Source organism: Panthera leo, chromosome A1 (assembly GCF_018350215.1).
Source record: "Panthera leo isolate Ple1 chromosome A1, P.leo_Ple1_pat1.1, whole genome shotgun sequence".
Classification (NCBI taxonomy): domain Eukaryota; kingdom Metazoa; phylum Chordata; class Mammalia; order Carnivora; family Felidae; genus Panthera; species Panthera leo.
In genome coordinates this window covers 8,918,780-8,944,698 of record NC_056679.1, presented here as the reverse complement: position 1 = coordinate 8,944,698, position 25,919 = coordinate 8,918,780, and the positions used below count along the sequence as shown (strand labels likewise).

Below are 25,919 nucleotides of genomic sequence, written 5' to 3'. Positions count from 1 at the left end.
TAGTCAGTTAAGTGTCTGACTCCATTTCAGTTCAGGTCATGACCTCCTGGTTCATGAGTTCAAGTCCCACATCAGGATCCTCTCTCTCTCTCTCTCTGCCCCTCCCCTGCTCGTGCTGTCTCTCTCTCAAAAATAAATAAAAAAATAATAAGAATAAAATAAAATGCAGGTTCCTGGGCCTCACCTCAGATCCACCTAATTGAGGTCCCTGGGAGCAGATTGGAGTCCTTTTGCGTGTTGGATTTTGAGACTCGCTTCACCGCCCAAGGCCGGCGCGGAGCAGGCCGGGTGTGGGGGGAGCATTTGTGTGAGTGTGAGAGCTATAGGCAGCTCTCCTCGGAGCAAGGAATTCTGGAGCATCTGTAGGTTTCCCCCAGGGACACGAACACCCGTTCCGCAAGCACTCCCCTGAGCCCAGTTAAGGAAGTGGTTTCCTTCCCTGGTGATAGGGTGACAGAACCTTTTTCTCCTTGGAATGCCACCATACCCATTTCACGGGCAACCCCTTTCCTGGAGCTTCAAGGTGAGGCCGGAGATGTTGGTCTTAACTTACACACACAACAACGTACCTCGAGAATATGGAGAAATCGGTACAAACACACCCGAATAATCCACAAAGTGGGGAACCTGGCGCTCACAAGAAAGCCCCGGCTTCCCAGGCTCGAGGAGTCAGGTGGGCAAATGCGAAGCGACCCCCTCCGCAGTGGCTTAGCTTTCCCAGAAGGTGTGTGACAGAGCTGGCGAGGAATATCGTACCAGGAAAGAACTGTTCCGCTTCGTCTAGGCCAGGTCTTCTGGCTGGGTGAGAGGCCAGGCGCTCTGACCGACATTTAAGCTGTTTTCCACACTTCGTAGGAAATCAATGCCTGTCCCCCGCCCCCCCCACCCCTACCCCCGGATGAATGAATTTGGAGATGGTGCCAGAATCAGAAACGTTTCTGTGGAGTTCTCCTAGAATTTTAAGGGTCTGTAAATCCTACGGCTGGCTGGGAGCCTACTTTGATTATTTTTAATGCAAAAGAGGATGTATTTGAGCATCTGGCCTAGAAATCGACTAAATCTGTCTATAGCATAATTGGTTCGGAAAGAGCTGGAAGACAAATGGAGACTGGTGGTTGTAAATAGGAGAAGAGGTGGCAGAAGGGGAGCCAGATGGATGGGCTCAGACATAAAACACACACAAACAAAAGCTGCCTGAGAGACCGGGGGAGCACATTTGCATCTGGGGTCTGGAACTCGACTGGCATGAGGGGGCCTCGCGGGCTTGCAAGTGTTCAGACCCAAAGCCTGGCTCCCAGGACAGAGCCTGCGCTTGGCTAGCGGGACTCAAAGTCGGCGTCGCTGTGACGGGTGGTCCCAGATCGGCCTCGGTGGGGAATTCGGAACACAAATCATAGAGAAACCACTCGGTTCTTTAGAGAATGGAGGCTCAACGCTGAGGCAGGGGTATGATCAGAGCCAAAGATGAGGGGAGGTGACTTTTTGGTTACTTTGTGCAGCTTTCCCTTTTAGGTGGCATCTTTCCGAGGCGGCACGTAGCAGAGCGTCTTGCACGTGGTGGGCCATCAGTGCTCGTGTGAAGATGGCGATGACTTCCGTTTGGCGATAAAGAGAGGTCCTGGTTTGATCAAGCCTTGTCGAAGCAAGGAGGGACAAACATCTATCAAAACATCTATCTGCCGAGCGCCATCCCCGGCTCGTTCGTCAGTGGCGACGGTGAGAGCATCCCGTCCAACAGGCACAACTTGTACCTCTACCCAACAGATACATGTAATTGAAAAATAACACAGGTTTTGTTTGCTGGCAAACACTGAAAACCCTTTCCAAGAGGACCAGGAAGAGCCTGGCAGGGACGGTAGCTGTATCACTGTAGTTAAAGAGCACATCAAATAACGAGCAAAAGCTTGTTTTGAGCAAGACACCAGACGCAAAAGGCCCCACGTCCCATGATTCCATGTATGCATTTATACATTCCATGATCCGTGAATTGTTAGAACAGGCAAATCGGTAGAGACAGAGAGTAGATGAGCGGTGGCCAGGGGCTGGGGGCGGGGGTGGGGGTGCGGGGAGAAATGGGGAGTGACTGCTAATGGGTGAGGGGTTTCTTTCTGGGGTGAGGAAAATCTTCTCCAGCTGATCGTGATGCTGGTTGGGAGACTCTGGCAATATACTAAAAACCACCGAGTTGTATACTTTAAATGGGCGAATTGTACCCTATATGAGTTATATAGCTCAGTAAAGCTGCTCTATTAAAACAAAAGTTAATAAAGACTTAACCCACAGAAATGCTAGAAGGGAAAAACAAAAAAGGTCGTGCTCAGTCTTTCTGCCAGCGAGCACTCTCTGTACTTTCAGGGCCCTTCACAAGAGGCCGGTTATTCATTCTGGAAGGATGTGGTAACTCCTGTTGGCCTCTGGAGGGCCCCTTGCACACAACTCCTGCATTTTCATGAGGCTTGTAGGATCAAGAGAAGGAGTATGAGGTTCTTCACAGTCATTGCTGAGAATCAAGGTGTGTGGGTTGGCCTTTAAGGGGTGGGAGGTGTCAGTGGGGACCCGCATCCTGAAGGCAGAGATGAGCCTAGTAACGTTTAAGCCCAGTAACAATGGCTGTTGGCTGGAGGGAATATGGCAGAAGATTCTGAGTGGGACTTGCCCTTCTTCATTCGTGCCCCTTGCTAGTGGCTTCCCAGTTAGGAAGGGGGAGGGAAGAGTTACAGGTGGTGGTGGAGATAGGTATGGGGACAGGAGTTATTCTCCCCGTAGGAATTCAGTCCATTATTCCTCATGCAGCACAGGGTCAGAGTGGGAACAGACCTGCTCATTTAGGCACCTCTAGGAAGCAAAGGACAATGATGAAGGGTCCACTTGACAGGAGGACCCCTCAGCCCCAGGTCCTTTGAAAGAGATTATGGGACCTGTAATATACCCCGCTCCCAATCCACCTATCGGAATTGGGTCCCTCATTCAAGGGAAGGGAGTTGAGCTTGAAATCTATAAGAAGATTGAAAATTTACATTGCGCATTTTTATATCCTCAACCCCTGCCACAGGGCTTGGCACTTAGCAGTGGTTGTTTGGGTGCACGGGTGGACAACAGGGTTCACGTGAGCAGAAAAGGCTACAGATACAGCCTGGTGTCTTGGCCCAAGGCTAGGGTGCTGGGTCCAGGCCTCCAACAGAGGGCGCTATATGCCTGAAAGAGCAAGCGTGGGTCCCGCGCCAGAAGCCTGGTTGGCACGTTAGGGCGACGGAGCGGTCGGCTGAGTGCAGACCGGAGGCGGAGATGGGGCGTTGAGCATAGGAGCTGGGGAAGGCAGTGAACCCAGTGACCACACGCTCAGGGCAGGGAGGAGACAGACCCGTTCTCCTGCCTGGGCATTTCCTCAGCATTAGGGAAGGAAAGCCAATCGCTCCGGGGGAGGATAGGATCCATGTCAGTTTTGTTCATCAGTCAATCCACAGGTGTCCAGCATGATGCCTGGTACAAGGAAGGCTCACAAAACACACTTCTCAAATGGAATGAATGAACACATGAGTCTAGGGAAACTAATTCATGCTGGACCGTATTATTCTTGGACTAGATCTAAATACATATGTTCTTAGGCTACATCTCTGGCCTTTGCCTCGTCTGTCTCAGAAACCAGAGTTATACATAAATTCCTGTAAACTGCCCAGTGGGGTCAGTAACCTGGCTGGTCTTCGCACTGCATAGAGCTGAGTGCTGGCAAGACCAATGGTGAGTCTAATTAATTTTGCAAGATCAATCCTTATTCCCCTGCCTTTCCTACCCCCCAAACCATGCGTGTAACGGAAACTAGGACAAAGCCCTCCCACTGGGGCTACAACGTCTTCAGGTGAGAGTGTTTGAAGAGTCTGAGACACAGCTGTTGGGTGAATCCAGGAGGTGAATCCAGGAATGAACACGGTGGAGTTGAATATGCCTGCTGCGGAGAGCCCCGGCATATTAATTCCTGCTCTTCCACACTAGCGTCCATTTCTTCCTCAATTTTCCTGTCTGTCTTTACCATGGTCAAGGAAATCTGCAAAGAGCGCAGTCAGGAATGGATGGGAGGGCCACAAAATGAAGAAACGGAAGGCCCCTCTTCCCCAACCCGGGGCCAGTGGCAAAGCACATCCATCCCAGGCAAATCCTCTGGGCGGCAGTCTTGTCTCTGGGAAGGTCACTCAAGGGCAAAGTTCATGAAAACAGGAACAATGAGTCCCTCATAGCCAGCACCTTCTACCTGAAAAGGTGGGTTATTGCGGACTGAAATTCTTGTGGATTTGGAGTTCTCTGTAAGCTTGAGTGGTTGAAAGCATCTGTGAACTCCTTATTTCTTCCCTTAAATTCTCCTGGGACAAATTCCACTGAATCTTAAGATGTTAGAGCTAAAGAGGAAAAAGAATAAGACTTTCAAAGCTTCTCCCTTTATTTATAGTTAGAGGAAGACAAGAACTTTGGTGGCCAGTGACTAACTCCCACCTCAATGCACACACATTCGCTCTCTCTCTCTCTCTCTCTCACACACACACACACACATATACACACACTCACACACATACAAGGGGGGTGGGAAAGAATAGCAAGAAAGAGTCTGCCACATGTTAAGCACCAACTAAAGATCATCACTTTGGCTCCTTGCTTATGGCTACCCAGCTCACATCAGGAGGGCCAGTTGTGTCCCATGGTTGTAGACCCCAGTACAGCCCCATTAGCCATCTTGCCAATGAGTGTGGAGTCCCAACCACACAGTGCCTCCCCTACTTCTGGAGAACATGGAAATTGTCCTTAAGTGAAACTGGTTGAAATAAAGGAGATTTTCCACAACTGTGGAAACCGTCGGCAAACATGACTAAAGAAATTGGAACCATCCAAACGCAAGGTGACCCAGAGAGGAAAACTGGCCTCCGGTCATAATGTAGTAAGTGGGGTCCTGCTCATGCCTTGTTCAGGGGAAGGCAGTGAGAATCCCCGGGGTGAGTCTGTGGGCCTCAGGGCAGCACAAAGAGAGGAGGTTAGCGAAGCCATACTGGCCACGCAACCTCAGGAGGGAGAGAGGGTGCCGGTTAGTGCCTGGCAAGGTGGCCCCAGAGCCGGGCTGGACCTGAGCCGGGAGGCTTTTCTTTCTAAAGATGGAGCGCAGCCTACGTTTGATTTTCTGGCCTGGGGCTCTGCCCACACGGGGAGAAGGCACTGGGCAGACGGTGACCTCCCTTTCTCCATTGTGTTTCTCTGTAAATAGGTGACCCCTTATTCTGGGGGTGGACAGGATGCGTGTAACTAGTGAATCAGGCCCCAAGAGCAGGAGTGGTGGTCGCCTGTTAGTTTCTCGTGGCTGTCTTCCCAAACGAACACAAACTTCGTGGCTCACAACAACAGAAATTTCTCCTCTCGCACTTCTGGAGGCCAAGAGTCCAAAATCAAGGGGTCGGCAGGGCCAACACACGCTCTGAAGGCTCTGGAGGACCATCCTTGCTTTCTTCTTCCAGCTTCTGGTGGCCCCGGGTGTTCCTTGGCTCATGGCGGCACCACGGTGTTTCTGGGTCCGTCATCATGTGGCCTTCTCCCCTGCGTCTGTGTCTCAAACCTTCCTCTGCTTTTTTGTCTAAGGACAACTGTCATTGGATTTATGACCCACCTGAGATTCAACGTGATTTCATCTCAAGATCCTAAAACTAATTACATCTGCAAAGACGCCTCTCCAAATAAGTCACGCTCACAGGTTCTGGGAGTTAGGACTTGGGCATGTCTTTTGGAGGGGGCACAGTTGAACCAAATGTATACCTCAGGGCCCTGGGCCTGCCATGTAGTGCCAGCCTCTGAAGGGCACAGACTTTCACAGGGAGAGCCAACCTACGGGACCATCTGGGGGCGAACTGCTTTCCCTGAAGATGCCCCTTCAAAATGCTGTCGCATTTTGTGCCCTTATGTTAAGCCGACTTCACCACCGGCTCTGAAAAAGCACCTGTGAGGACCTGGCTGGCCCAGGGCCTCCCCTTGGGCCAAACGCTCAGCCTTGAGGGTCATATCACCTGAGACCAAAGGGTGTGGGGAATTCTTCCCTCTGCAGTTGATGTCTCAGCAACTACCCAGAAAGGAGCTTCTAAAGAGGGTTGCGTGTGCTTGGGTGTGCGGTCAACAAGAAGCCAGGCTAAGCCCGTCCATAAAGCACACAATTTCCTCATCTCTCCCCCCCGCGGGATCATAAAGAGAATTTGGCCCGGGTCTGCCAATCCTAGACCGTCCCTGTGCTTTGGCCCCTCAGTCCTGAATGTGCAGGCCAGCTCCTCAGGGAGGGCGGCTGAGAGTCTGACAGACGGTGATGGGGCACAGCCTAAACTTACAGGCCGTGGGTAAGTCCCTAGACTCCACAGTCAGCCTGGATTTGAAGCCTAGACCTGCCACTGACCAGCTATGTCACTACCCCCTAATCATCCTGCTTTTCTTTCCCTCAAATGTCCAAGTTGTTCCCACCTCAGGGCCTTTGCACAGGTCGTGCCTCTTGCCAAATACATTCTTCCTGGGGTCTTTGCAAGGCTGGCCCCACTGCATCACTCAGGTCTCAACTCAGATGTCACTTCCTCAGGGGTGATGCCATCTAAACACTCCCCACCCTTCATTTGGAAGTCACGTAGCTAGTTTTATTTTCTTCCGTCAAGGAGCAAGAATTTCCTGTCCCTTTCAAGGTCCTTCTCATAGGACTAAGTATCAAATTGACAAGAGCCAGATTAACAGGAGAAAAGAAAATTTAATTTTGTATGTACAGGGAATCCACACAGACATGGGGATTCCAAAGAGTCAAGGAAAAATGAGGTATCTATGTCATCCTGAACAAGGAGAAGGGGCTAGAGGGGTTCAAAGGGAAGGAACGCAATTCACAGGGAGATGAAAAAGAGCAAATGTTTGGTCAACGAACGTTTCCTGGGCCACTAAGAAACAACGGGACAAAGAGGACTTTGGTCAAACAGGTCTTGCTGGATTCCTCCCTGTTCACTGTATGTAGTTCATAGTATAAAGAGTTATCTGCGGAGATAGCTCTCTTCCTGGAGTGAGTCCTCTAAATTCTTTTTAGGTACCTGTAGGGGAGGGTCCTGAATCTGCTGGGTGTTGATTGCTTTTTAACTTCAAATAATCTTCATGACAAAGTAGTCCATCTTGGGGCAGCCTGACCTTGGCCCCTACACTTCACAGTGCTCTGTATTTTGTCTTTTTTTTCTACGTTTGCCAATTTATTGTCTGCCTTCTCCTCTGTGGAGGGCAAGGGCATCTGTCCTGGCAAGAGGTATGTACTGTGAAGTTTCCTGAGTGCTGAGGGTAAAGAAGAGGGGAAACGCGGGGAAGATTTCATGGGTGTGGTGGCTACTGAACAGCGAATACTGTTTGGAGAGCTGAAGAATGGAACAGCATTGCAAGGGAGGGTCCCAGCAGAAACGAAGGCTCTGGGGCCAGGATGATGGTGCAAGTTCTGTAAGCACAGTGGGTTCATCCTGAGGTTGAGCAAATGACATCTACCATTGTCACTCTAGCCTCATCAAATGCTGCCCAGGACCGGGATGGGAAGAGCGGAGAGGAATGTACCCAGGAGGGGTACAGGAGGGGCTGGAGCCCTGGAAGCCAGGGAGAGGTCGGGACCAGTAGGGGCTGAGAAGCAGAGCATGAAACACAGGACCCCGGGGTCCTCGCTCTGTGTGCTAGAGCAAGCCTGGGAGCAGGAAATGAGTCACCAGAGGCCCCCAGGGCAGACGGCAAGGTGCACCTCTGAAGTGAGAGGCCACAGTCAAGCTACAAGCCCTGACTCTCACAGAGAGGGAGGCATTCTTTAATAGCTATCTGCTGAGTGAGCGGTGGGTGAGTCAATTTAGAAAGGGTGGGAGAGGCAAGCGCTTTCGGTGCTGATCGCTGCTCCCTGGCTCATCTCACGGAGCGCATCTGTCCGTCTGCCAGGAGCCCAGGTCGCTGCGGCTCAGCAACAGGCTGTCCGTGGCTCTCTCTCTGTGGGATTAGGCGGAACTGTCCACTCCCCACCTGTCTCTTCAGGAAGCTGGGAGGATCATCCGGTTAATCTTTCCAAAGCTCTTTGTAGACCTTTTGTGCAGAATGTCCCAAAGATTTCTGGAATAGTGATACTGTACTTTGAATTCATGTGGCTATTTTCTTTTGAAAGCCTTAGACGGCCTTATTGGCGGTGGAGTGGATTTTCTTACAGTATCGTTCGGCTTCTGTTTCTTCACCTCTAGAGACATAAAAGGTGAACTTTGCCTTCAGGATCTTAATCAGGACCACGTACTTACTCGTTTATTGGATGGTTAACCCGTTTATTATTGAGTTATAAGAGTTCTTACTATATTCTAAATACAAATCCTGTGTCAGTTATATAGTATCAATATATAGTATAGATATAGTAAAATTTTTCCCAATCTGTGATTTATCTATTAACTTTCTTTCTTGTCTTTTTTTTTTTTTTAAGAGAGAGAGAGAGAAAGAGAGAGAGCACGAGTGGAGGAGAGGGGCAGAGGGAGAGAGAGAGAATCTTAAGCAGGCTCCACACTCAGCACAGAGCCCGACGTGGGGCTTGATCCCAAGACCTAGGATCATGACCTGAGCCAAAATCAAGAGTCAGACACTCAGCTGATTAAGCCACCCAGATGCCCTAATCTACTAACTTTTTGATGGTGTTTTTTGATGGGCAGAACTTTTTAATACTGTGAAGTCCAACTTATCAACATTTTCTTTTATGCTTGGTGTTCTCTGTGTCTTAGGTAAGTAATTTTTGCCTCCTATGTGCTTGCAAATGTAATCTCCTATGTATTCTAGAAGCTTGATAGTTTTGGCTGTTACATTTAGGTTTATAATCTATCCAGAATTAATTTGGAGGTAGGGTGTAAGGTAAGGTCAAGATTGATTCTTTCTACATGGACATCCAGTTGCTCTGGTACCAGATGTTGAAAAGATTTTCCTTTACTCCATCGAATTGCTTTGGCAGTTGTGGTAAATACAAATTGACAATTTAACTATGGGTCCGTTTCTAGACTCCACTGATGTACAGGTATATCCTTATTCCAATACCATATCTTCTTGATTAATGTACCTTATAGTAACCCTTGAAATTTTGTTTAAAAATTATTATTTCATCATTTATAGTTATTTAACGGTAACTTTTGGAGCTTGTTCAAAATTAAGTATTCTAAGTCCTTTTTACTTCTTTATAAATTTTAGAATCTGCTTGCAAGTTTCTATAATAAAAGCCTTCTTGGACTTGATTGGGATTGCATTGAATCTATAGATCAATATGGGGGAAAATGACATCAGGTAACAATATTGCTTTCCAGTCTATGGACATGGTATACCTTCCTATTTATTTGGATCTTCTTTAATTTCTCAACATATAGGTCTTGATCATATTTGTTAAATTTATCTCTAAATATTTCCTGATTTTGATGCAACTGTAGTGTTTTATTAAATTTCATTTACAACTGCTCATTGTTAATATATAAAAATACATCTAATTTTTGTATATTAACTTTCTATCTTGCAACCTTACTGAATTTGCTTATTATTCCTAAGATTTGGGGGGAGGGAGTTGGAGGGTTAGATTCCTTGGGATTTTCTATGTATGCAACCATGTCAACTGTGAATAAAGACATTTTTACTTCTTTCTTAAAATTTTTTTAATGTTTACTTATTTTTGAGAGAGAGAGACAGAGTGCAAGCAGGGGAGGGGCAGAGAGAGAGGGAGACACAGAAACTGAAGCAGGCTCTAGGCTCTGAGCTGTCAGCACAGAGCCCGACACGGGCTCGAACTCACGGACCGCGAGATCATGACCTGAGCGAAGTCGGCCGCTTAACCGACTGAGCCACCCAGGCGCCCCTTTGCTTCTTTCTTTACACTCTTTACGTTTTTCTTTATTGCACTAAGCCCTTCAGTACTATGTTGGAAAGAAGTGGTAAGGGTGGAAATCCTTGCCTTATCCTCAACTTTAAGGGGATACACTCAGTTTTGCATCAGTATGATATTAGTTGTAAATTTTCACAGGTGTCTTTTACTGTTGTTATGAGCTGAACAGCGTTCCCCCACCTTATTCATATGTTGCAGTCCTAATCCACAGTACCTCAGATGGAACCATATCTGGAGACAGGGTCTGTACAGAAGTGATACAGCTCAAATGAGGTCATTAGAATACACTCTATAATAATTGGACTGGGATAAAAAGATGGATAAAGACCATGTAAGAATATAGAGAGAAGACAGCCATCTACCAACTGAAGAGAGAGGCTTCTGAAGAGACCAACCCTGCTGGGACCTTCATCTTAGACTTCTGGCTCTCAAAATTGTGAGAAAATAAGTCACTACTGATTAAGCCACCCAGTCTATGACAGCCCGAGCAAACTGACACAGACAATGAGGAAGTGCTTCTTATTCCAAGTTTGCTGAGAATTTTTTTTTTTAATTATAAACAAAGCGTTGAATTTCTCAATGCTTTTTCTTTTTTGTTTTGGCTTCAACTGAAATGATTTTTTTTTTTAAGTTTATTTATTTTGAGAGAGACAGAAACAGCACAAGTTGGGGAGGGGCAGAGAGGGAGAGAGAGAGAATCCCAAGCAGGTTCAGAGCCCAATGCTGGGCTTGAACTCATGAACTGTGAGATCATGACCTGAGCTGAAACCAAGATTCAGATGGTCAACTGACTGAGCCATGCAGGCGCCCCTGAAATGCGTTTTAAAAAATTTTGTTAATGAGACAAATTACATTGATTCATTAAATTAACTAAAATAACTCTAATTTGCATTCCTGGGATAAATTCTTTTTTTTAAATTTTTTTTAATGTTTATTTTTGAGAGAGAGAGAGAGAGCGAGCGAGCAGGGGAGGGGCAGAGAGAGAAGGAGACACCGAGTCCGAAACAGGCTCCAGGCTCTGAGTTGTCAGCACAGAGCTGGATGCGGGGCTCCAACCCATGAACCATGAGATGACCTGAGCTGAAGCTGGAGCTTAACCAACTGAGCCACCCAGGCACCCTTTGGGATAAATTCTAATTGGTCATAGTATGTTGTACCTTGTATATATTGCTGAGTTTGACTGGCTCAAATAAACATTGTCTCAAGGATTTTTGTGTCTATGTTTATGAGGAATATTAGTCCGGTTTTTATTTTTGGTCATACATATTCTTTCCTGGTTTTGCTCTCAGTCTCAACCTTGAGAAATTGAATCAGAGAAATAGGTTGAATCAGAGAAATAGAACCAGGAGGAGATGCATTAAGGAACTTATTGTGAGGAATATGTGATCGTGGGGGCAGATGAGGCAGGTCTGAAATCCCTAAGGCCATCAGGAGGGGCAGGCCAGGACTCCCAGGCATGAGCTGAAGCTGCTGTCCACAGGCAGAATTTCTTCCCGGAAGCACAAACTCTGCTCTGGATTAGCCTCACCCAGAGCATCCGGGATAATCCCCCTTGAGTAAAGTCAACTGATGATGGACTTTAATCACATCTGCAAAACACCTGCACAGCAAACTCAGCGTTCCGTAACTGGGGCGGTGGTACAGCCAAGTTGATGTGTCCAGAAGACCATCACGGTGTGATGCTGGCCTCATGACATGAGTTGGAAAGCATTTCCTCTTTCTATACTTTTTTTTTTTTTTGAGATATAATTCATATACCATAAATTCACCATTTTAAAGCGTACAGTTCTGTGGTTTACTAAAGATTTACATGACACTGTGCAACCATCAGCACCGTCTAATTCCAAAAAAGAAACCCTGTCATTCACGAGCATTTTCCATTTACTCCTTCCCTCAGCCCTTGGCAACCACTAAGCTACTTTCCGTCTCTACGGATGTGCCTGTTTGGGACACTTCGTGTTAATGGAATCATACAACAGGGGGTCTTTCGTGTTGGGCTTCTTCCACTGAGCTGACATTTTCCAGGTTCGTTCCTGCCGCGGCAAGTACAAGGACTTCACTCCTTTTTAAGGCTGAACAATATTCCATTGTATGGATGTAGTGCTTTTGTTTATTCATTCAACAGGTGACGGACAATTTGGACTGTTGCCACTTTTTGACTATTAAGAAGAACGCTGCTGGAAATATTTGCATACAAGTTTACGTGTGAATACGTATCTTCAGATCTCGGGGGTACATACCTGGGAGTGGAATTAGTGGGTCACATGCTAATTCCATGTTTAACATTTTGAAAAAAATACCAACCTGTTTCCTGGCAGCGATGTTCCAATTTCACCACATCCTCACCAAACTTCTCCTTTTCTGTTGTTTTTTTTATAATAGCCGTGCTGGTGGGTGTGAATTCACATCTCATTTTGATTTTGACTTGCGTTTCCCTAATGACTAATGTCGTTGAACATCTTTGCTTGGGCTTAATGGTCATTTTTATATCTACTTTGGAGACACGTCTACTAAAATCCTTGGCCCCTTTTTAAAAAATGTCCTTTCTAATGCTGAGTTGTAATAGTTTTTTTCCCCCTAGTTCTAGCAGAGACATGATTCGTGAAGTTTTTCTCTTATTTTCTCTTCACTTCTCACTTTCACTTTCTTGAGAGTATACTTTGAAGCGCAAAGCTTTACATTTTGCTGAAGTCTAATTTACACAATTTTTCTTTTGTTACTTGTACTTCTGGTATCATATCTAAGAAATTGCTACCTAATCTCAGGTCCCAAACCTAAGAGTTTTACATTTAGCTCTTTGATCTGCTTTAAGTTCGTTTCTGTATATGCTGTGAGGGAGGGATTCAACTTACTGTTTTGCATGTGGACATCAATTGCCCCAGTGCCATTTGTTGAAAAACCTGTTCTTTTTTCTCTATGGGTGGTCTTGGCATTCTTGTCAACAATTGGTTGGCTGTATTCATATGGGTTTGTTTCTGGCCACTCTGTTCTATTTATGGACTTTTTAACTCCTCATTCCATTGATTAATAGGTCTGTCCTTAGGCTAGCACCACACTGTCTTGATTACTGTAGCTTTGTAATAAATTTTGAATACAATAAATGTGAGTTCTCTCAATTTGATCTTCCTTTTTAAAACTCAATGTATTTAAACTAAAAACAAAAGCAGTTCACTCATTTCTCCCACCCTTCCCCCCACCCCATCTCTGGTAACCGTCCATCTGTTCTCCGTATCTATGAGCTTCACTTTTTTTATTCATTTTTAAGATTCCACTTATAACAGAGATCATATGGTATTCGTCTTTCTCTGACTTATTTAGCATATTGCCCTTGACATCAATCTATGTTGTCACAGATGGCAAAATTTCATTCTCGGTCTTATTTAATATCTCTCTCTCTCTCTCTCTCTCTCTTTTTTTTTTTTTTTGCCTTTCCTGACTTCTTGTGATTACCTCAACGTTTCTTAGCACTCAGTTTTTCTTCCTTTATTTAACTGTACCTCTTTGTTTCATTTTATTCACTTATTTATAATATATTAATTGAATACCTGACATCTTCATGTCTTTGATTTCTTGAATCTCCACACCAGCCATTAGCTTCCTTGAGGTGGCAAGAGTGAAATTAATACAGGGAAGGTCAAAGACCTGACTTGAAAGAACTCTACCACAATACGATGAGAAGCTTAGAGGAAGAAGAAAGAAAGAAAGTAGAAGGTGAGCAGAGGGATGGAGGGGAGAGCTAGAGGAAGTAAAGGCAGACAAGAATTTCAAGAAAGAAGTGATGGTCGAGAGGGGAATTGAATAGAAAATTCCCCCCAAAAGATATGCAAATGGCCAATAAGTACATGAAAAAGATGCTCAACAACATTGATCATCAAAATCAAGATCACAGTAAGATACCACCTCACACTAATTAGAACTGCTATTATCAAACTCCTCTCTACTGCCCCCCTCCAAGCCTCAGAAAATAAATACTGGCAAGAATGTGGAGAAATTGGAACCCATGTGCATTGCTGGTAGGAATGTAAAATGGTCCAACCACTGTTGAAGACATACGTATGGCCGTTCTCCCAAAAATTCATAAAATTACATACGATCCAACAATTCCACTTCTAGGTATATACCCCAAAGAACTGAAAGCAGAGATTCAAACAGATATTTATGCACCAATGTTCATAGCAGCATTATTCACAATAGCCAAAAGGTGGAAACAACTCAAAAGGCTATCATCAGAAGACTGAATAAATAAAATGTGGTATATACATACAAGAGAATATTATTCAGCCTTAAGAAAGAATGAAATTTGGATATGTGCTACAACATAGTTGGACCTTGAAGACATACTAAGTAAAATAAGCCAGACACAAAAGGACAAATATTGTACCGAGAATAGCCAAATCCACAGAGACATAAAGTGGAACGGAGGCTAAGTGTAGGAGAGAATGTGGAGTTAGTGTTTAGCTGATGCGGAGTTTCAGTTTAGGATAATGAACAAGTTCTAGAGATGGATGGTGGTGATGGTCACACAACAATGTGAATGTACTCAATGCCACTGAACTTAAAAATGCTTAAAATGGGGGGTGCCTGGGTGGTTTGGTCGGTTAAGCGTCCGACTTCGGCTCAGGTCATGATCTCACGGTCCGTGAGTTCGAGCCCCGCGTCGGGCTCTGTGCTGACGGCTCAGAGCCTGGAGCCTGTTTCAGATTCTGTGTCTCCCTCTCTCTCTGACCCTCCCCCGTTCATGCTCTGTCTCTCTCTGTCTCAAAAATAAATAAAAACGTTAAAAAAATGCTTAAAATGGTAACTTGTGTATATTTTAGTTCAATAAAAAAGTAAGAAGACGTGCCCGCAAAAGCACTGCATTTCTTATTTTATAGATCAAGGAAACAGCACAGACTAAGGAACTTATTCAAAGTTGCACGAGGGAAGGGCAGAACTAGAATTTGCATACAGAGAATTCAAAGGCTGTGGTCTTGACAATTCGCCACATTGTCTCTTTCCAAAGTAGTTACTGTGTTAGTGTTTATAATAGCAGAAATATGGAAACAACTTAAATGTCCCAAAATAAAGCTCCATTGTGAACTGTTACAAAGCCATTAAACTTACGTTTCGAAAGACTTTTCTACTGACATGGATATCTATTTACGCATTAAGTGGGGAAATGGCAGTATACAAAAATGAACGTACGTTATGAACCAAGTTATATTTTTTTAAAACGACATGCATTGAGCTTAAGTATGTTTGAGCATAAAAAGAAGGAATTCTAGGGCTCCTGAGTGGCTCAGTCGGTTGAGCATCCAACCAGTTCAGGTCATGATCTCACAGTTGTGAGTCTGAGCCCCACATGGGGCTCACTGCTGTCAGCGCAGAGCCCATTTTGGATTCTCTGTTCCCTTCTCTTTCTGCTCCTCCCCTACTTACACTTTCTCAGAAATAAATAAAACATTAAAAAAATTTTTAATTGGAATCTTACGATCGGAATTGTAAGATTCGAAGTGATTTCTTTTTCACACTTTTCTGAGTGTTTTCTGTACTAGTTATCCAATTGCTGTGTAACAAATTGTCCCCAGACTTAGCAACTCGAATGCACAACGAATATGTATTTTCTCTCACAGTTACCATGGGTCAAGAATTTTGGAGCAGCTTCATTGGGTAGTTTGGGCTCGCAATTTCTCATTAGGATCAGTCAGATGTCAGCAGAGGCCGTGCTCACTTAAAGCTTACTTGGGTTTGGAGCTTTTGCTTCCAATGTGCCTCATTTACATGGCTGCCAGGCGGGTTCCTTCTCCACAATTACCCTTGAGTGTCTACACAACATAGTGCTGACCTCCCCCAGAGTCAGTGCTACCCTCGAGACCCAGGGGAATCGCCGCAATGCCTTTTGTGACCTGGCCTCAGATGTCACACACGGTCACTTCCACGATGTTCTATTGGACACGCAGACTAATCCTGATTCGTGGAAGGGGACTACACAAGGGGATGAATTCCAGGAGGTGAGTACCATTTTGGAGCTGGTTTCCACAGGCTCACACTTTGCAAATGAATTCATGGGGCACAGCTGTAGTGTCATGATTAGAGGTGTGGGCTCTGAAGCGACACAATCTAGTTCAAATCCTAGTTCCTCCACATCAAGTGTTTTTATCAAATAGCGAAATGTATATAATCCTGAGAAAGATACGTGACTAATTTGTGCCTCACTTTCTTCATCTGTAAAACAAGAATGAATACGGTAACCAGCTTACGGGATTGTTGTGAGAATTTAACGAGTTAGTATATGTAAAGCCCTAGAATACCACCTGGCCCATAGGAAGTGCTACATTGACTAGTATTGACTAATATTATTTACCATTTTTAAAATCATAAAACTGATTAATGGAACAATCATTTAAAAAAATGTACAGTATGGGGGCGCCTAGGTGGCTTAGTCGGTCAAACAGCCGACTTCGGCTCAGGTTATGATCTCGTGGTTCAGGAGTTCCAGCCCCCCATCGGGCTCTGTGCTGACAGCTCAGAGCCTGGAGCCTGTTCAGATTCTGTGTCTCCCTCTCTCTCTCTGCCCCTCCCCTGCTTGCCCTCTGTCTCTCTCCCTCCTCTTGCACTTAAAATAAAGGCCCCAAAGCCAACATCAGCAGAAAGAGCTCAGTTTCATATCCACTTTGGAGCTGGTTTTTTTGTTGTTGCTGTTTCTCCCTCCCATCAGAGTAAGTGGGCAACTCTGAACTGGGCCATGGTAACATAAAGCCAGCAAATATTTCCGATATACCAATAGTGTGCCAAGTCCTGCAGGAGGCACTTGACGGAGTAGGTCTCGATGCTTAATACTCATTAGAAGAAAGGAATGTGACGCTGTGATGTTTGTGATTCGCTATGCCTTTAGCTTTGCAGACGCAGCCCTGAAGAGGTTTATTCCACTTCTCCCAAAGTCGATCGTACACGATAGCCAGCCATCTATCCTTAACAAAGCCACGCAGATTAACCAAGTGGAAACAAGATTCTAACTGAAAAGCTGGTAGGACCTCCGTGGCGAGTGGTCAGGATCAGACCCAGCCTAGCAGGTGGCTCTTCCTGGAATCCATGACTTACCTTTAAATGTTCGACTTCATTAGTGTCAAAAGCTAGATTCCTCTTTTTTCTACACTTGTCATTCAAATATCTACCTTATTTTACAACTTCTTTTTTAAATGACCTTTTTATCTTAGAATAATGATAGTTGCACCGAAAAGTGATGAATACAGTTTCCAGATATCCTTCATGCAGTTTCCACTAATATTAACATCTGTCATTACCTATGGTACACTTGTCAAAACTAAGAAATTAACATTGGTACAGTGCCATCAGTTAAACTCCAGACATATCTGGATTTTATCCATTTTCCCACTAATGTCTTTTTTCTGTTCTGAGATGTCATCCAGGATCCTACACTGTACTTAGGATTTCTCTTTATAGGCTCCTTTGATCTTGACAGTTTCTCAGTCTTCCCCTGTTTATCATGAACTTGACAGTTTTGAAGAGTGCTGGCCAGACATTTTGTAAAATGTTGCTTAACTTGGGTTAGAGGGATGTTTTCTCTTGATTAGACTAAGGCCTCAGGTTTGAGGAAGAATACCCAGAGGTAAAGTGCCTGAGGAGGATTTACTTTTTGAGAACATTCTTCAACACCTTTAATGTGAAGGTGATGCTATGTATCATGAATTCTCAAGAGGGAAAGCGGTTTCTTAGATAATTTCAAGGAAGGTGTATCAAAGGGTTCCTTTCTCGTGTATCCTTCGTTTTTTTCTGTGTTTTCACCCTGATCATATTTGCTAATTGGATGTCTGATTCTGTCTCAACGTTTTCGAGCTGGCTCTGCAATAAGGGTCTTTCAAGGGTCCTGTCACCCCTTCCATACTGAGCACCTCCTGCTGGGCCAGCTGCAGGGGGAGGGACTGGAGTGAAACACTACTAACACAGGTCCCGACTCTCGAGCTCACCTTCGGTTGGAGAGACAAAGCGTTGCAAACTGAACTAAACCAATTTGGTTTCGTGATCATCGAGTCCCTTTTGGTGGATGACAGTGGCCTCCAACGCGTAGGGTACAAGAAAGGATACAGATGTCCCTTGTCCCACCCCCCTCCCTACCAGGTGGTATAGCACGATGAGGGCACATCTTAGCCCACTTTCCACACGGTGAGCCAACTTTTATTAGCAAGCAAGTGAAAAAAAAACAAAAACAGCTCTCAATCTGTTCTGTAATTCTGGTGAAGTCCTTGCTCTCTGTTCTTTCAGACTCTCCAACACCTTGCGCTGAAAGTTTCACTAGAGGCAAATGCATCTGTATCCTGACAATTGATGAAATCAATCAAATCAGATGGGAGAAGCCTCCAGTAAGTGCAACACCCAGGGCTGTGTGCGGTTTAGATCTTGGCTTTTCTCTGTTCTGCCCACGACAGGACAAGTTGAAGTCCTTCTGCTCTACTGTATATTTTGAATACCACCCATTCTGTAAGTGAGAAATTACTTCCACACCCCTTACTCAAAGAGCAAGTCCTCTGGTGCGGACTTAAATAAGAATATTTGAAGTCGGGCAGCTTTTTAAATGTTCACCTATCACCCTTGGTATAGGAGTTCCTGATTAAGAGACTTCAGACAGTAACTAAAAGCACCAGATCGTGGATTAACATTAATTCACACACACACATTATACTGTTAAGGAAAATATCACACAAAGAGTGAAACAAGTTTGCTACAGCGAGACAGGGACAGATAAAGGTCTGTATAAAGTGCTGTGAAGGGGCTCACGAGGGGAGGCTCGGAGCAGAGAAGTCCACAGAGGGGCAGTCTTAAGTACAGCTACCCTGGGCTAGTGGCTTCTCATCAGGGCACTCGCGAGAAAGGGATTCTGGGTAGAGGCAGCTGCCAAGAAAGGGAGCAGAGGCAGGACATGGTTGGGTGTAGGCTCGGCATGGAATCACAGAGGGGAGGGGCAGTGGTAATGGAGACTGGGAAGACAAGGGGGGAGGTGCAAGTCTTGAAAGTCCCCCCCCCGCCCCCCACCACGACTGAGGAATGTGGATTTGATCCTATGGGTAACACGCTCTGAGCCGGGGCCCATTCTAAGTCCTCTCCGCATATTTAATTATTTCAGCCTCACAATCTGATGAGACTGGTACCTCATTTTAGCAACAAAGAAGGCGAGTCCCAGATAATTTTGCCGATTCAAATATTGCGTGCCCAATTACAAACTGAATTTCAGATAAACAAGGACTCTATCTTCAGTATATGTCCACGCGGTATTCGGTTGAAAGCTGGCGCTCCTAGGTCCAGAAAGGCGAAGTAAGTTGCTCAGGGAGTCACAGCCGCTGAGCGGGAGGGCCACAATTGGGACGGGTGGGCAGGTGGGGGCACGTGCTGGGCTGCACCCTCCCTGCACCCGCCAGCCTCCGCAGGTACATGCACAGGGTGCAACAGGGCCACGGAGAAGATTCCCAACGGGCAGGAACCCTGGCCAGGCTGTTAGTCACCAGCCAGCCCTGCGTTTGCCCTTTCAATCTTTCTCAGAGGGCCTATGTTCTCACAACAGGTCTACAAACCGCCCATAAACCATCTTAATGCTTAGAAAAAAATCCATGCCCTGTGACTAAGTAACGAAAATCCCCTGGATCTCCAAAGCTCTCTCTGCCCTAAGGGTTCTGAAACTTTTTAAGGGTTTCCAGTTCCCCTCTCCAGTTGAGCACCGTAATTAGGAACCTATTCAGACCGGATCTGCACACACTATGCATTTACCGCTCTGCCTACCTGTTGCTACTGGCCTGGGATATAAAACACAGAAACGTTTGAACAGATTTAATAAGGTTTCACCAGAGGTGCAACAGGCAATTGTATTTTTAACATTGGAACGTTTCAAATATTTCAGCGAGGGAATGCTAGGTGCTGGCCATGCAGTGAGGCCCCGGGCAGGATTACTACCCTTACGAGATGACTACTTTTCAGAGTGTCATGAAAAAGGTTGGATATAAAAAACAGACCGAGAGCAACGCAATGGATGTTATAATAAGGGATGTAGAGGAGGCTATGGAAATCTGGAGCCGGGAGCTTCTAACTACCCAAGAAGAAGGGTCTGGCTACTATAGTGTGATTCTGACCTGTGCCACCATTGGCATTACCTGAGAGCTTATTAGCAAGGCAGAACGGGGGCCCCCACCCAAACCCGCGGAATCAGAACCTGCATTTTAATAAGATCTAAGGCTGACTCCTATGCACGTTGAAGCTTGAGAAGCATTTCCTTGGAGAAAACCAGAGATAGATGAATAGAAAATGAATCTGGAAGGATGGAGTTTTCCACGTGGGGTCTAGAATAGAAGACCTTGGGGGGGGGGGGGGGGAAGAGCATAAGCAAAAGCATGCAGCTGTGCAAAGGAATGTATTCAGGAAACAACAGGATTCTTTGGTATCTCTGGAGCCCAGTAGTACACAGGAGTGATGGACGGGGGGACTGGAAGGATCCGCAAAGACAACCTCAGAGGGGGCAAGACCGTGGGTGACTTTGTTGCCATGGTGAAGGGCTTGAGTTTTTAAAACTTTTTTTAAACGTTTTTTAATTTATTTTTGAGACAGAGAGAGACAGACCATGAACGGGGGAGGGGGAGAGAGAGAGGCAGACACAGAATCTGAAACAGGCTCCAGGCTCTGAGCAGTCAGCACAGAGCCCGACGCGGGGCTCGAACTCACGGACCGCGAGATCGTGACCTGAGCTGAAGTCGGACGCTTAACCGACTGAGCCACCCAGGCGCCCCGGGCTTGAGTTTTTAAATATAATTATTCAAGCATATAAAGCCGTGTAAATAAAAAGCATAAAATAGGATAATGAGTGTAAGATAGAAACAAGACATTACAGATACAGCCTTCTGTGTATTCCCACCCTCCTCCATTGCATTCACCTCCCCTTTTTTTTTTTTTTTTTTTTTTTTTTGAGAGAGAGAGAGAGAGGGCCAAAGAGAGGAGACAGAGAAAGAGAATCCCAAGCAGGCTCTGTGCTGTCAGCGCAGAGCCTGATGCAGGGCTCAATCCCACAAATTGTGAGATTATGACCTGAGCTGAAACCAAGACTTGGATGCTTAACCAACCGAGCCCCCCAGGTGCCCCTCCACCTTTCTTAAACCTAACTACTATTCTGAGTTTGGGGCTTACCATTTTGATATTTGTTTTATAATTTTCATACGTATGTTTGTGCACACAAAAAATAGCGTTTTTCATGCTATGTTCCTACACTTATTTCACTACAACTTGATTTTCTGCTTCAACATTATGTTGTCGGGATTTATCTGCGGAGATATACAAGGCTCCGGTTACTTCCTTCTTAGCTATCATACAGAGTACCTCCTTGGGTGACTAAGTCACTATTTATTTGCCTGGTCTCCTAATGATGGATATTTTGTTTCCAGTATAAATGATACTTGAATGATGCTTGGGTCCTGGGTCCATGCCTTAGTTTCTCCAGGAAACATTGCTAGGAATGGAGTTTCAGGTCGTCAACTTTGCACCTCTTCTTCAAGGTCACTAGATACCATCAGAGTGTTCTCTAAAATGCTTGTACCAGGCGGTGCCCCGGTGGCTCAGCCGGTTGAGCCTCTGGCTTCGGCTCAGGTCATGATCTCGTGGTTTGTGATTTCAATCCCCGTGTCAAAATGCTTTGGATTCTCTGTCCCTTTCTCTCTGCCCCTCCCTCACTCGCACTCAAGCTCTCAAAAATAAATGTAATAAAGAAAGAAAGAAAGAAATTACTTGTACCAGTTTGTTCTCCTACCAGGAAAGTATGAAGGTGCTTTTTTTTCTCTACATCCTCTCCAACACCTGATAGGGCCACATTTTAAAATCGTTGCCACTTTGGTGAGAGTGGGAATCTCATTTTTGTTTTCATTTCCTCACTGACGAGTGAAGTGGAACATGCCATTGCATATTCACTGGTGGCTCAGGTTTTCTCTTTTGTGAATTGCCAATAAATATCCATCGCCTGCTTACCTACTGGGTTGGCTGACTCCTACTGATGTGTAGAATTATTAACATATCCCGGATTCTGCTCCTTTATTAGTTACCTGTATACACCATTTCCCTCCCAGGCTTCGTTTACATTTTCATGTTGCTTATGGTGTCTTTGGTTGTACTCAAAGGTTTTAAATTTTAGCGTAATCGAACGAATCTGTGTTTTCCTTTTTGTTGTGTGTATGTGTGTGCCTTCGACTTTATTTCCTTCCTCGATGTGAAAAGATGATTCTACTCTATCTTCCTTTTAAAAGTTTTAGGTTTTGCTTTCTCTATCCGAGTCCAGTTTTTATGTTTTCTCCTATAATCATTTGTCTCATGGCCGTTTATTGAAGAGTCCATCCTTTCCCTCTGAGTTGTGGGGTCCTTCTGTCATTGACCATGGTTACGTGGATACATGATCTGTTGCTGTTCTGTCCCACTAGCCTGTGTGTCTTTTCCTGCTCCTGTACCGCACAGTCCTGTTGGACACAGCCTAATAACAAGGAATGACTTCTGGGAGGGCGAAACTGCCAACAGCCCCAGAGATTCTCGACTCTTTGTTCTTACGCCTGCACCTTAGGGTTATCATGTTAAGTTCCCCACACGTGTGCATGGACACGAGCGCATAGTCGACTGAAGTATGACTTTTCTTGCCCTGTGCTTCTAGAACAATTTGGGAGATCTGGCATCTTTAAGACCGTCCTGCCATCCACAAACATGGAATAGCTTTTCATGTATTAGAGCTTGTTATGTCTTTCTATAATGTTTTATCATTTTCTATGTAAAAGTATTGCTCATAGTTAGATTTTTAGACACCTTATTTTATGTTTTCTACTGCTACTGTAAATGATTTATTTTAAAGTATGCTTTCTAGTTTTTGCTAGATTTTTTTCAGACGGTCTGTGCGTTCACAACAAGTAACTTATAAATGCAAATTGATTGTTTATATAAGCTGATCATTACCAGATCCTGTTGCTGACTTTCCTGCCCTGCGTCCAACTATTGATACAAGCACCTTGCACAGACTCATGTGGTGATCTGCCCATTTACAAACCATTCACCTTCAAGCCCCACTGTGTGGCTGATGGCCTCTTCCATACTGGAGCACTTTCTTCTTTCGATTTCTAGAAAAATCAACATTACTTGCTTGGCTTTGTGAGTTCTACATACATCCAAGAGTCATCTGTGAGAGCGAAGGCTAGTCAGTTAAAAAGACACCATCCAGGTGGCTCTTTCCACCTTCCAGATCAGCTCACAGGTTGACAGCACAATGTCTTGAGCTGCCCTGAATCCCTACACTCACCCCACGAAAACAGAGTTTTAAAACAGATTTTTTTTTTTTGCCCCGGTAAGTCTTTGACATTCATTTGAATCCTCCTGCAAAGGTCAAACGCTAGAGGAAGAAAAACTGTGATTTGTCCTGTGGCCCTCCACCCTAAGAGAGAACCTGGACTCCACATTTAAAGGTCCTACTAGAATATCCAGTCCTCTCCTCTCCATCCATCCCCCCTGACACTGCCTCATTCCGACTCTCACCATCTGCCCCTGGGTACCAGTTTCTCATCGTCGCTGTAATGAATCGCCACAAACTCTACAGCTTAAGACACCACACAGCGGTGAGAGACCTATGGGTGTCACTGCGGAAAATCAAGGCGTCATTCTTTGAAGCCTCCGGGGGAAATCCTACTCCTTATCTTTCCTACCTTCTAGAGGAATACACTCCTTGGCTCATGGCCAAGGATCTTCAAAACCAGCAATGGCCAGCTGTACCACCCTGACGCTGCTTCCTTCAACAACCCTTTCTCCTTCCTTGTTCCTTTATAAGGACCTTGTAATTACCCTGGACCCACCTGGATAATCCAGCATAGCCTCCCATCTCAAAGTCCTCAATGAAATAAATTCTGCTAAATCCCTCTTGCTATGTAAACTCGCATATTCCCAGGGTCTGGGGATTAGGATACGAACGAACACCTTTGCGGGCTATTAGTTTACTTTTGTACTCTCAGACCTAGGTTTTTCAAGCTAAAAGCTGTGGCTCTTAATCAACATGGTGGCTTGGAAGCAATATTTTTTCCACCTTTATTGAAAAATAATTGACATATATTACATAAAAGTTAAAGGCGTACAATATGATGGTTTGATTTTCATACACTGTGAAAGGATGATTGTAATATGCAACCAGCATTTTTTAATGAAATCAGAGTACTCTGCTTCTAGTAAAGTGAAGCATTGTTGCACTAAGGCTTTGTGTTTTGTGGACTCTGGGTTTCATATAGATATACGCACACGTATACATGTGTTTGTGTGTGTTATTTGGCCGGCGTTATAAATATAAAATCTGTTCCTTCCTGGGAGTTTGATATTTAAAAAAAAAAAAGAGAAGGCAACTCTGGAACTTACATAATAGCCTTCTAATTGGTCTTTCTGCCTCCAGGCTCTCCAATCCATCCTCCACACTGCTGCCAAAAAGTTGTTCCTAAAAACTAATTGGACACGTCACTCTGCTGAAAAAATCTCTAATGGCCCTCCAGAGCTGAGCTGGATATTCTCTGCTTGTTTCCAGATTCACACTATCCATTTTCTCCCCCAGGGCCGACCGCCACGGACTGCCTCACCCCAACACTTTTGCTTCGACTTCCATTTGGGTATGGACAGTGAGAGGCACTGGAAAAGGTCAGGGGGCTGGAAGAGAGAGAAGTCTGGGGGGCACTCGTCCTTGGCTATTTCTCCGCCGGGCAAATCCAGCTTCACAGATGTTTGACCTGTACAGATAGATGCACAGGGCCCTGTGCTCGGAAGGGCAGCATGCTTGCTTTAATGCCCTGCTGGCATCATCTTGGAGTTCTCAGCAGTGTCTGAACAAGTGGCCCTTTTGTTTCATGTTGCACCGGGCCTGGCAAATTATATCACCAAGTCCCACTTTCGGGCTTCATGTTGTGGCGGCGAGGTCCCTCTACCAAAAGCACAGCTCTTGTCCGAGACCCCTTTCCTACGACTACAGCTGCAGGGTTCTGGTACCTGTTTATCCACTTGCCTCGGCAGTACTGGAAGTGATGGTAGTTTCCTGCAGTTGCTGGCCCTGGGGTGCTTCGCCAGCCCATGTTAGTCTTCTTTGGCCCTGCCCACCTCTTGTAGAGTCCCTTCATTGAACTCGCGCCACCCTTTCAAGAGTGCTGTCTGTTTCCTCTCAGGACCCTCGTTAATAAAGAGTCTATAGGAGTATATCCATGGTCTTGGCTGTCTGAGACTTCACATGTCAGGCCCTCCTTTTCTCGTAGCCGACCTCCCATGCTACCTCATTCACCCTACGGCCCGGCTCCCATCTTCTTGCGATTTCCGCAAGGAGCCTGTTCCTTCTCAGCTCTTCAGGGTTCTTCCATAGAATACAATTTGGGCTGGACACACAGCTATCCAGATTAGCACATCTCAGCTTCTCTTGTGGGAAGAATGGCTGTGTGACCGAATTCCGGCTAACGCCGTGCAAGTAGAAGCATTTGTGTGCATGGCAGATTCCAGGAACCTTCCGGCACAGACTCCTGGAACACTCCTCCGGCTGGTTCTTCTTTGTTCTTTCTTCCATCTTGGGGTCTGAGATGTGGACTCTCTTGGACCACGAGGATAAGGAACACACTCTAGAAATGGCAGAACAGTGGTTTAGAAGGAACTGGGAAATTCCGCGGAACAAAGCCTTCCTACCAGCTCTGCATTAAACGCCTAAGGGCTTAAGAATTTTACAAAAGGGAGAGATAGACTCATTTTTAAGGCACTGATATTTGGGTTTTATTACCAATGAACCTGACCCTAGCTAATGCTATACTTATCACTCACTAAACATTTATCGAAGAGCCTCCGGGGTTCTGGGCACGGTTGCCGGCTCTGGGGACGCAATTTTGAATTAGCAGGTGGCAGTGGGGCCACGTGCAGGTGAAAGTAGTGTAGTTTCAAGTGGGCAGAGAGAGAGTATTCGTGGGAGCACTAGTGAAGAAGATGTGGAAGAGTACAGATAAGACTTCAGGCAGAGCAG

At 45.4% G+C, this 25,919-nt stretch overlaps 1 long non-coding RNA gene across 1 annotated transcript; it reads left to right on the top strand.

The window, feature by feature from the left end:
* The first annotated feature begins 15,827 nt into the window (after positions 1-15,827).
* On the top strand, positions 15,828-24,410 carry LOC122222628. Its single transcript, XR_006203811.1, has 3 exons — positions 15,828-15,888; positions 18,161-18,258; positions 24,330-24,410. It is a non-coding gene; the product is annotated as an uncharacterized LOC122222628 (long non-coding RNA).
* The last annotated feature ends 1,509 nt before the right edge of the window (positions 24,411-25,919 follow it).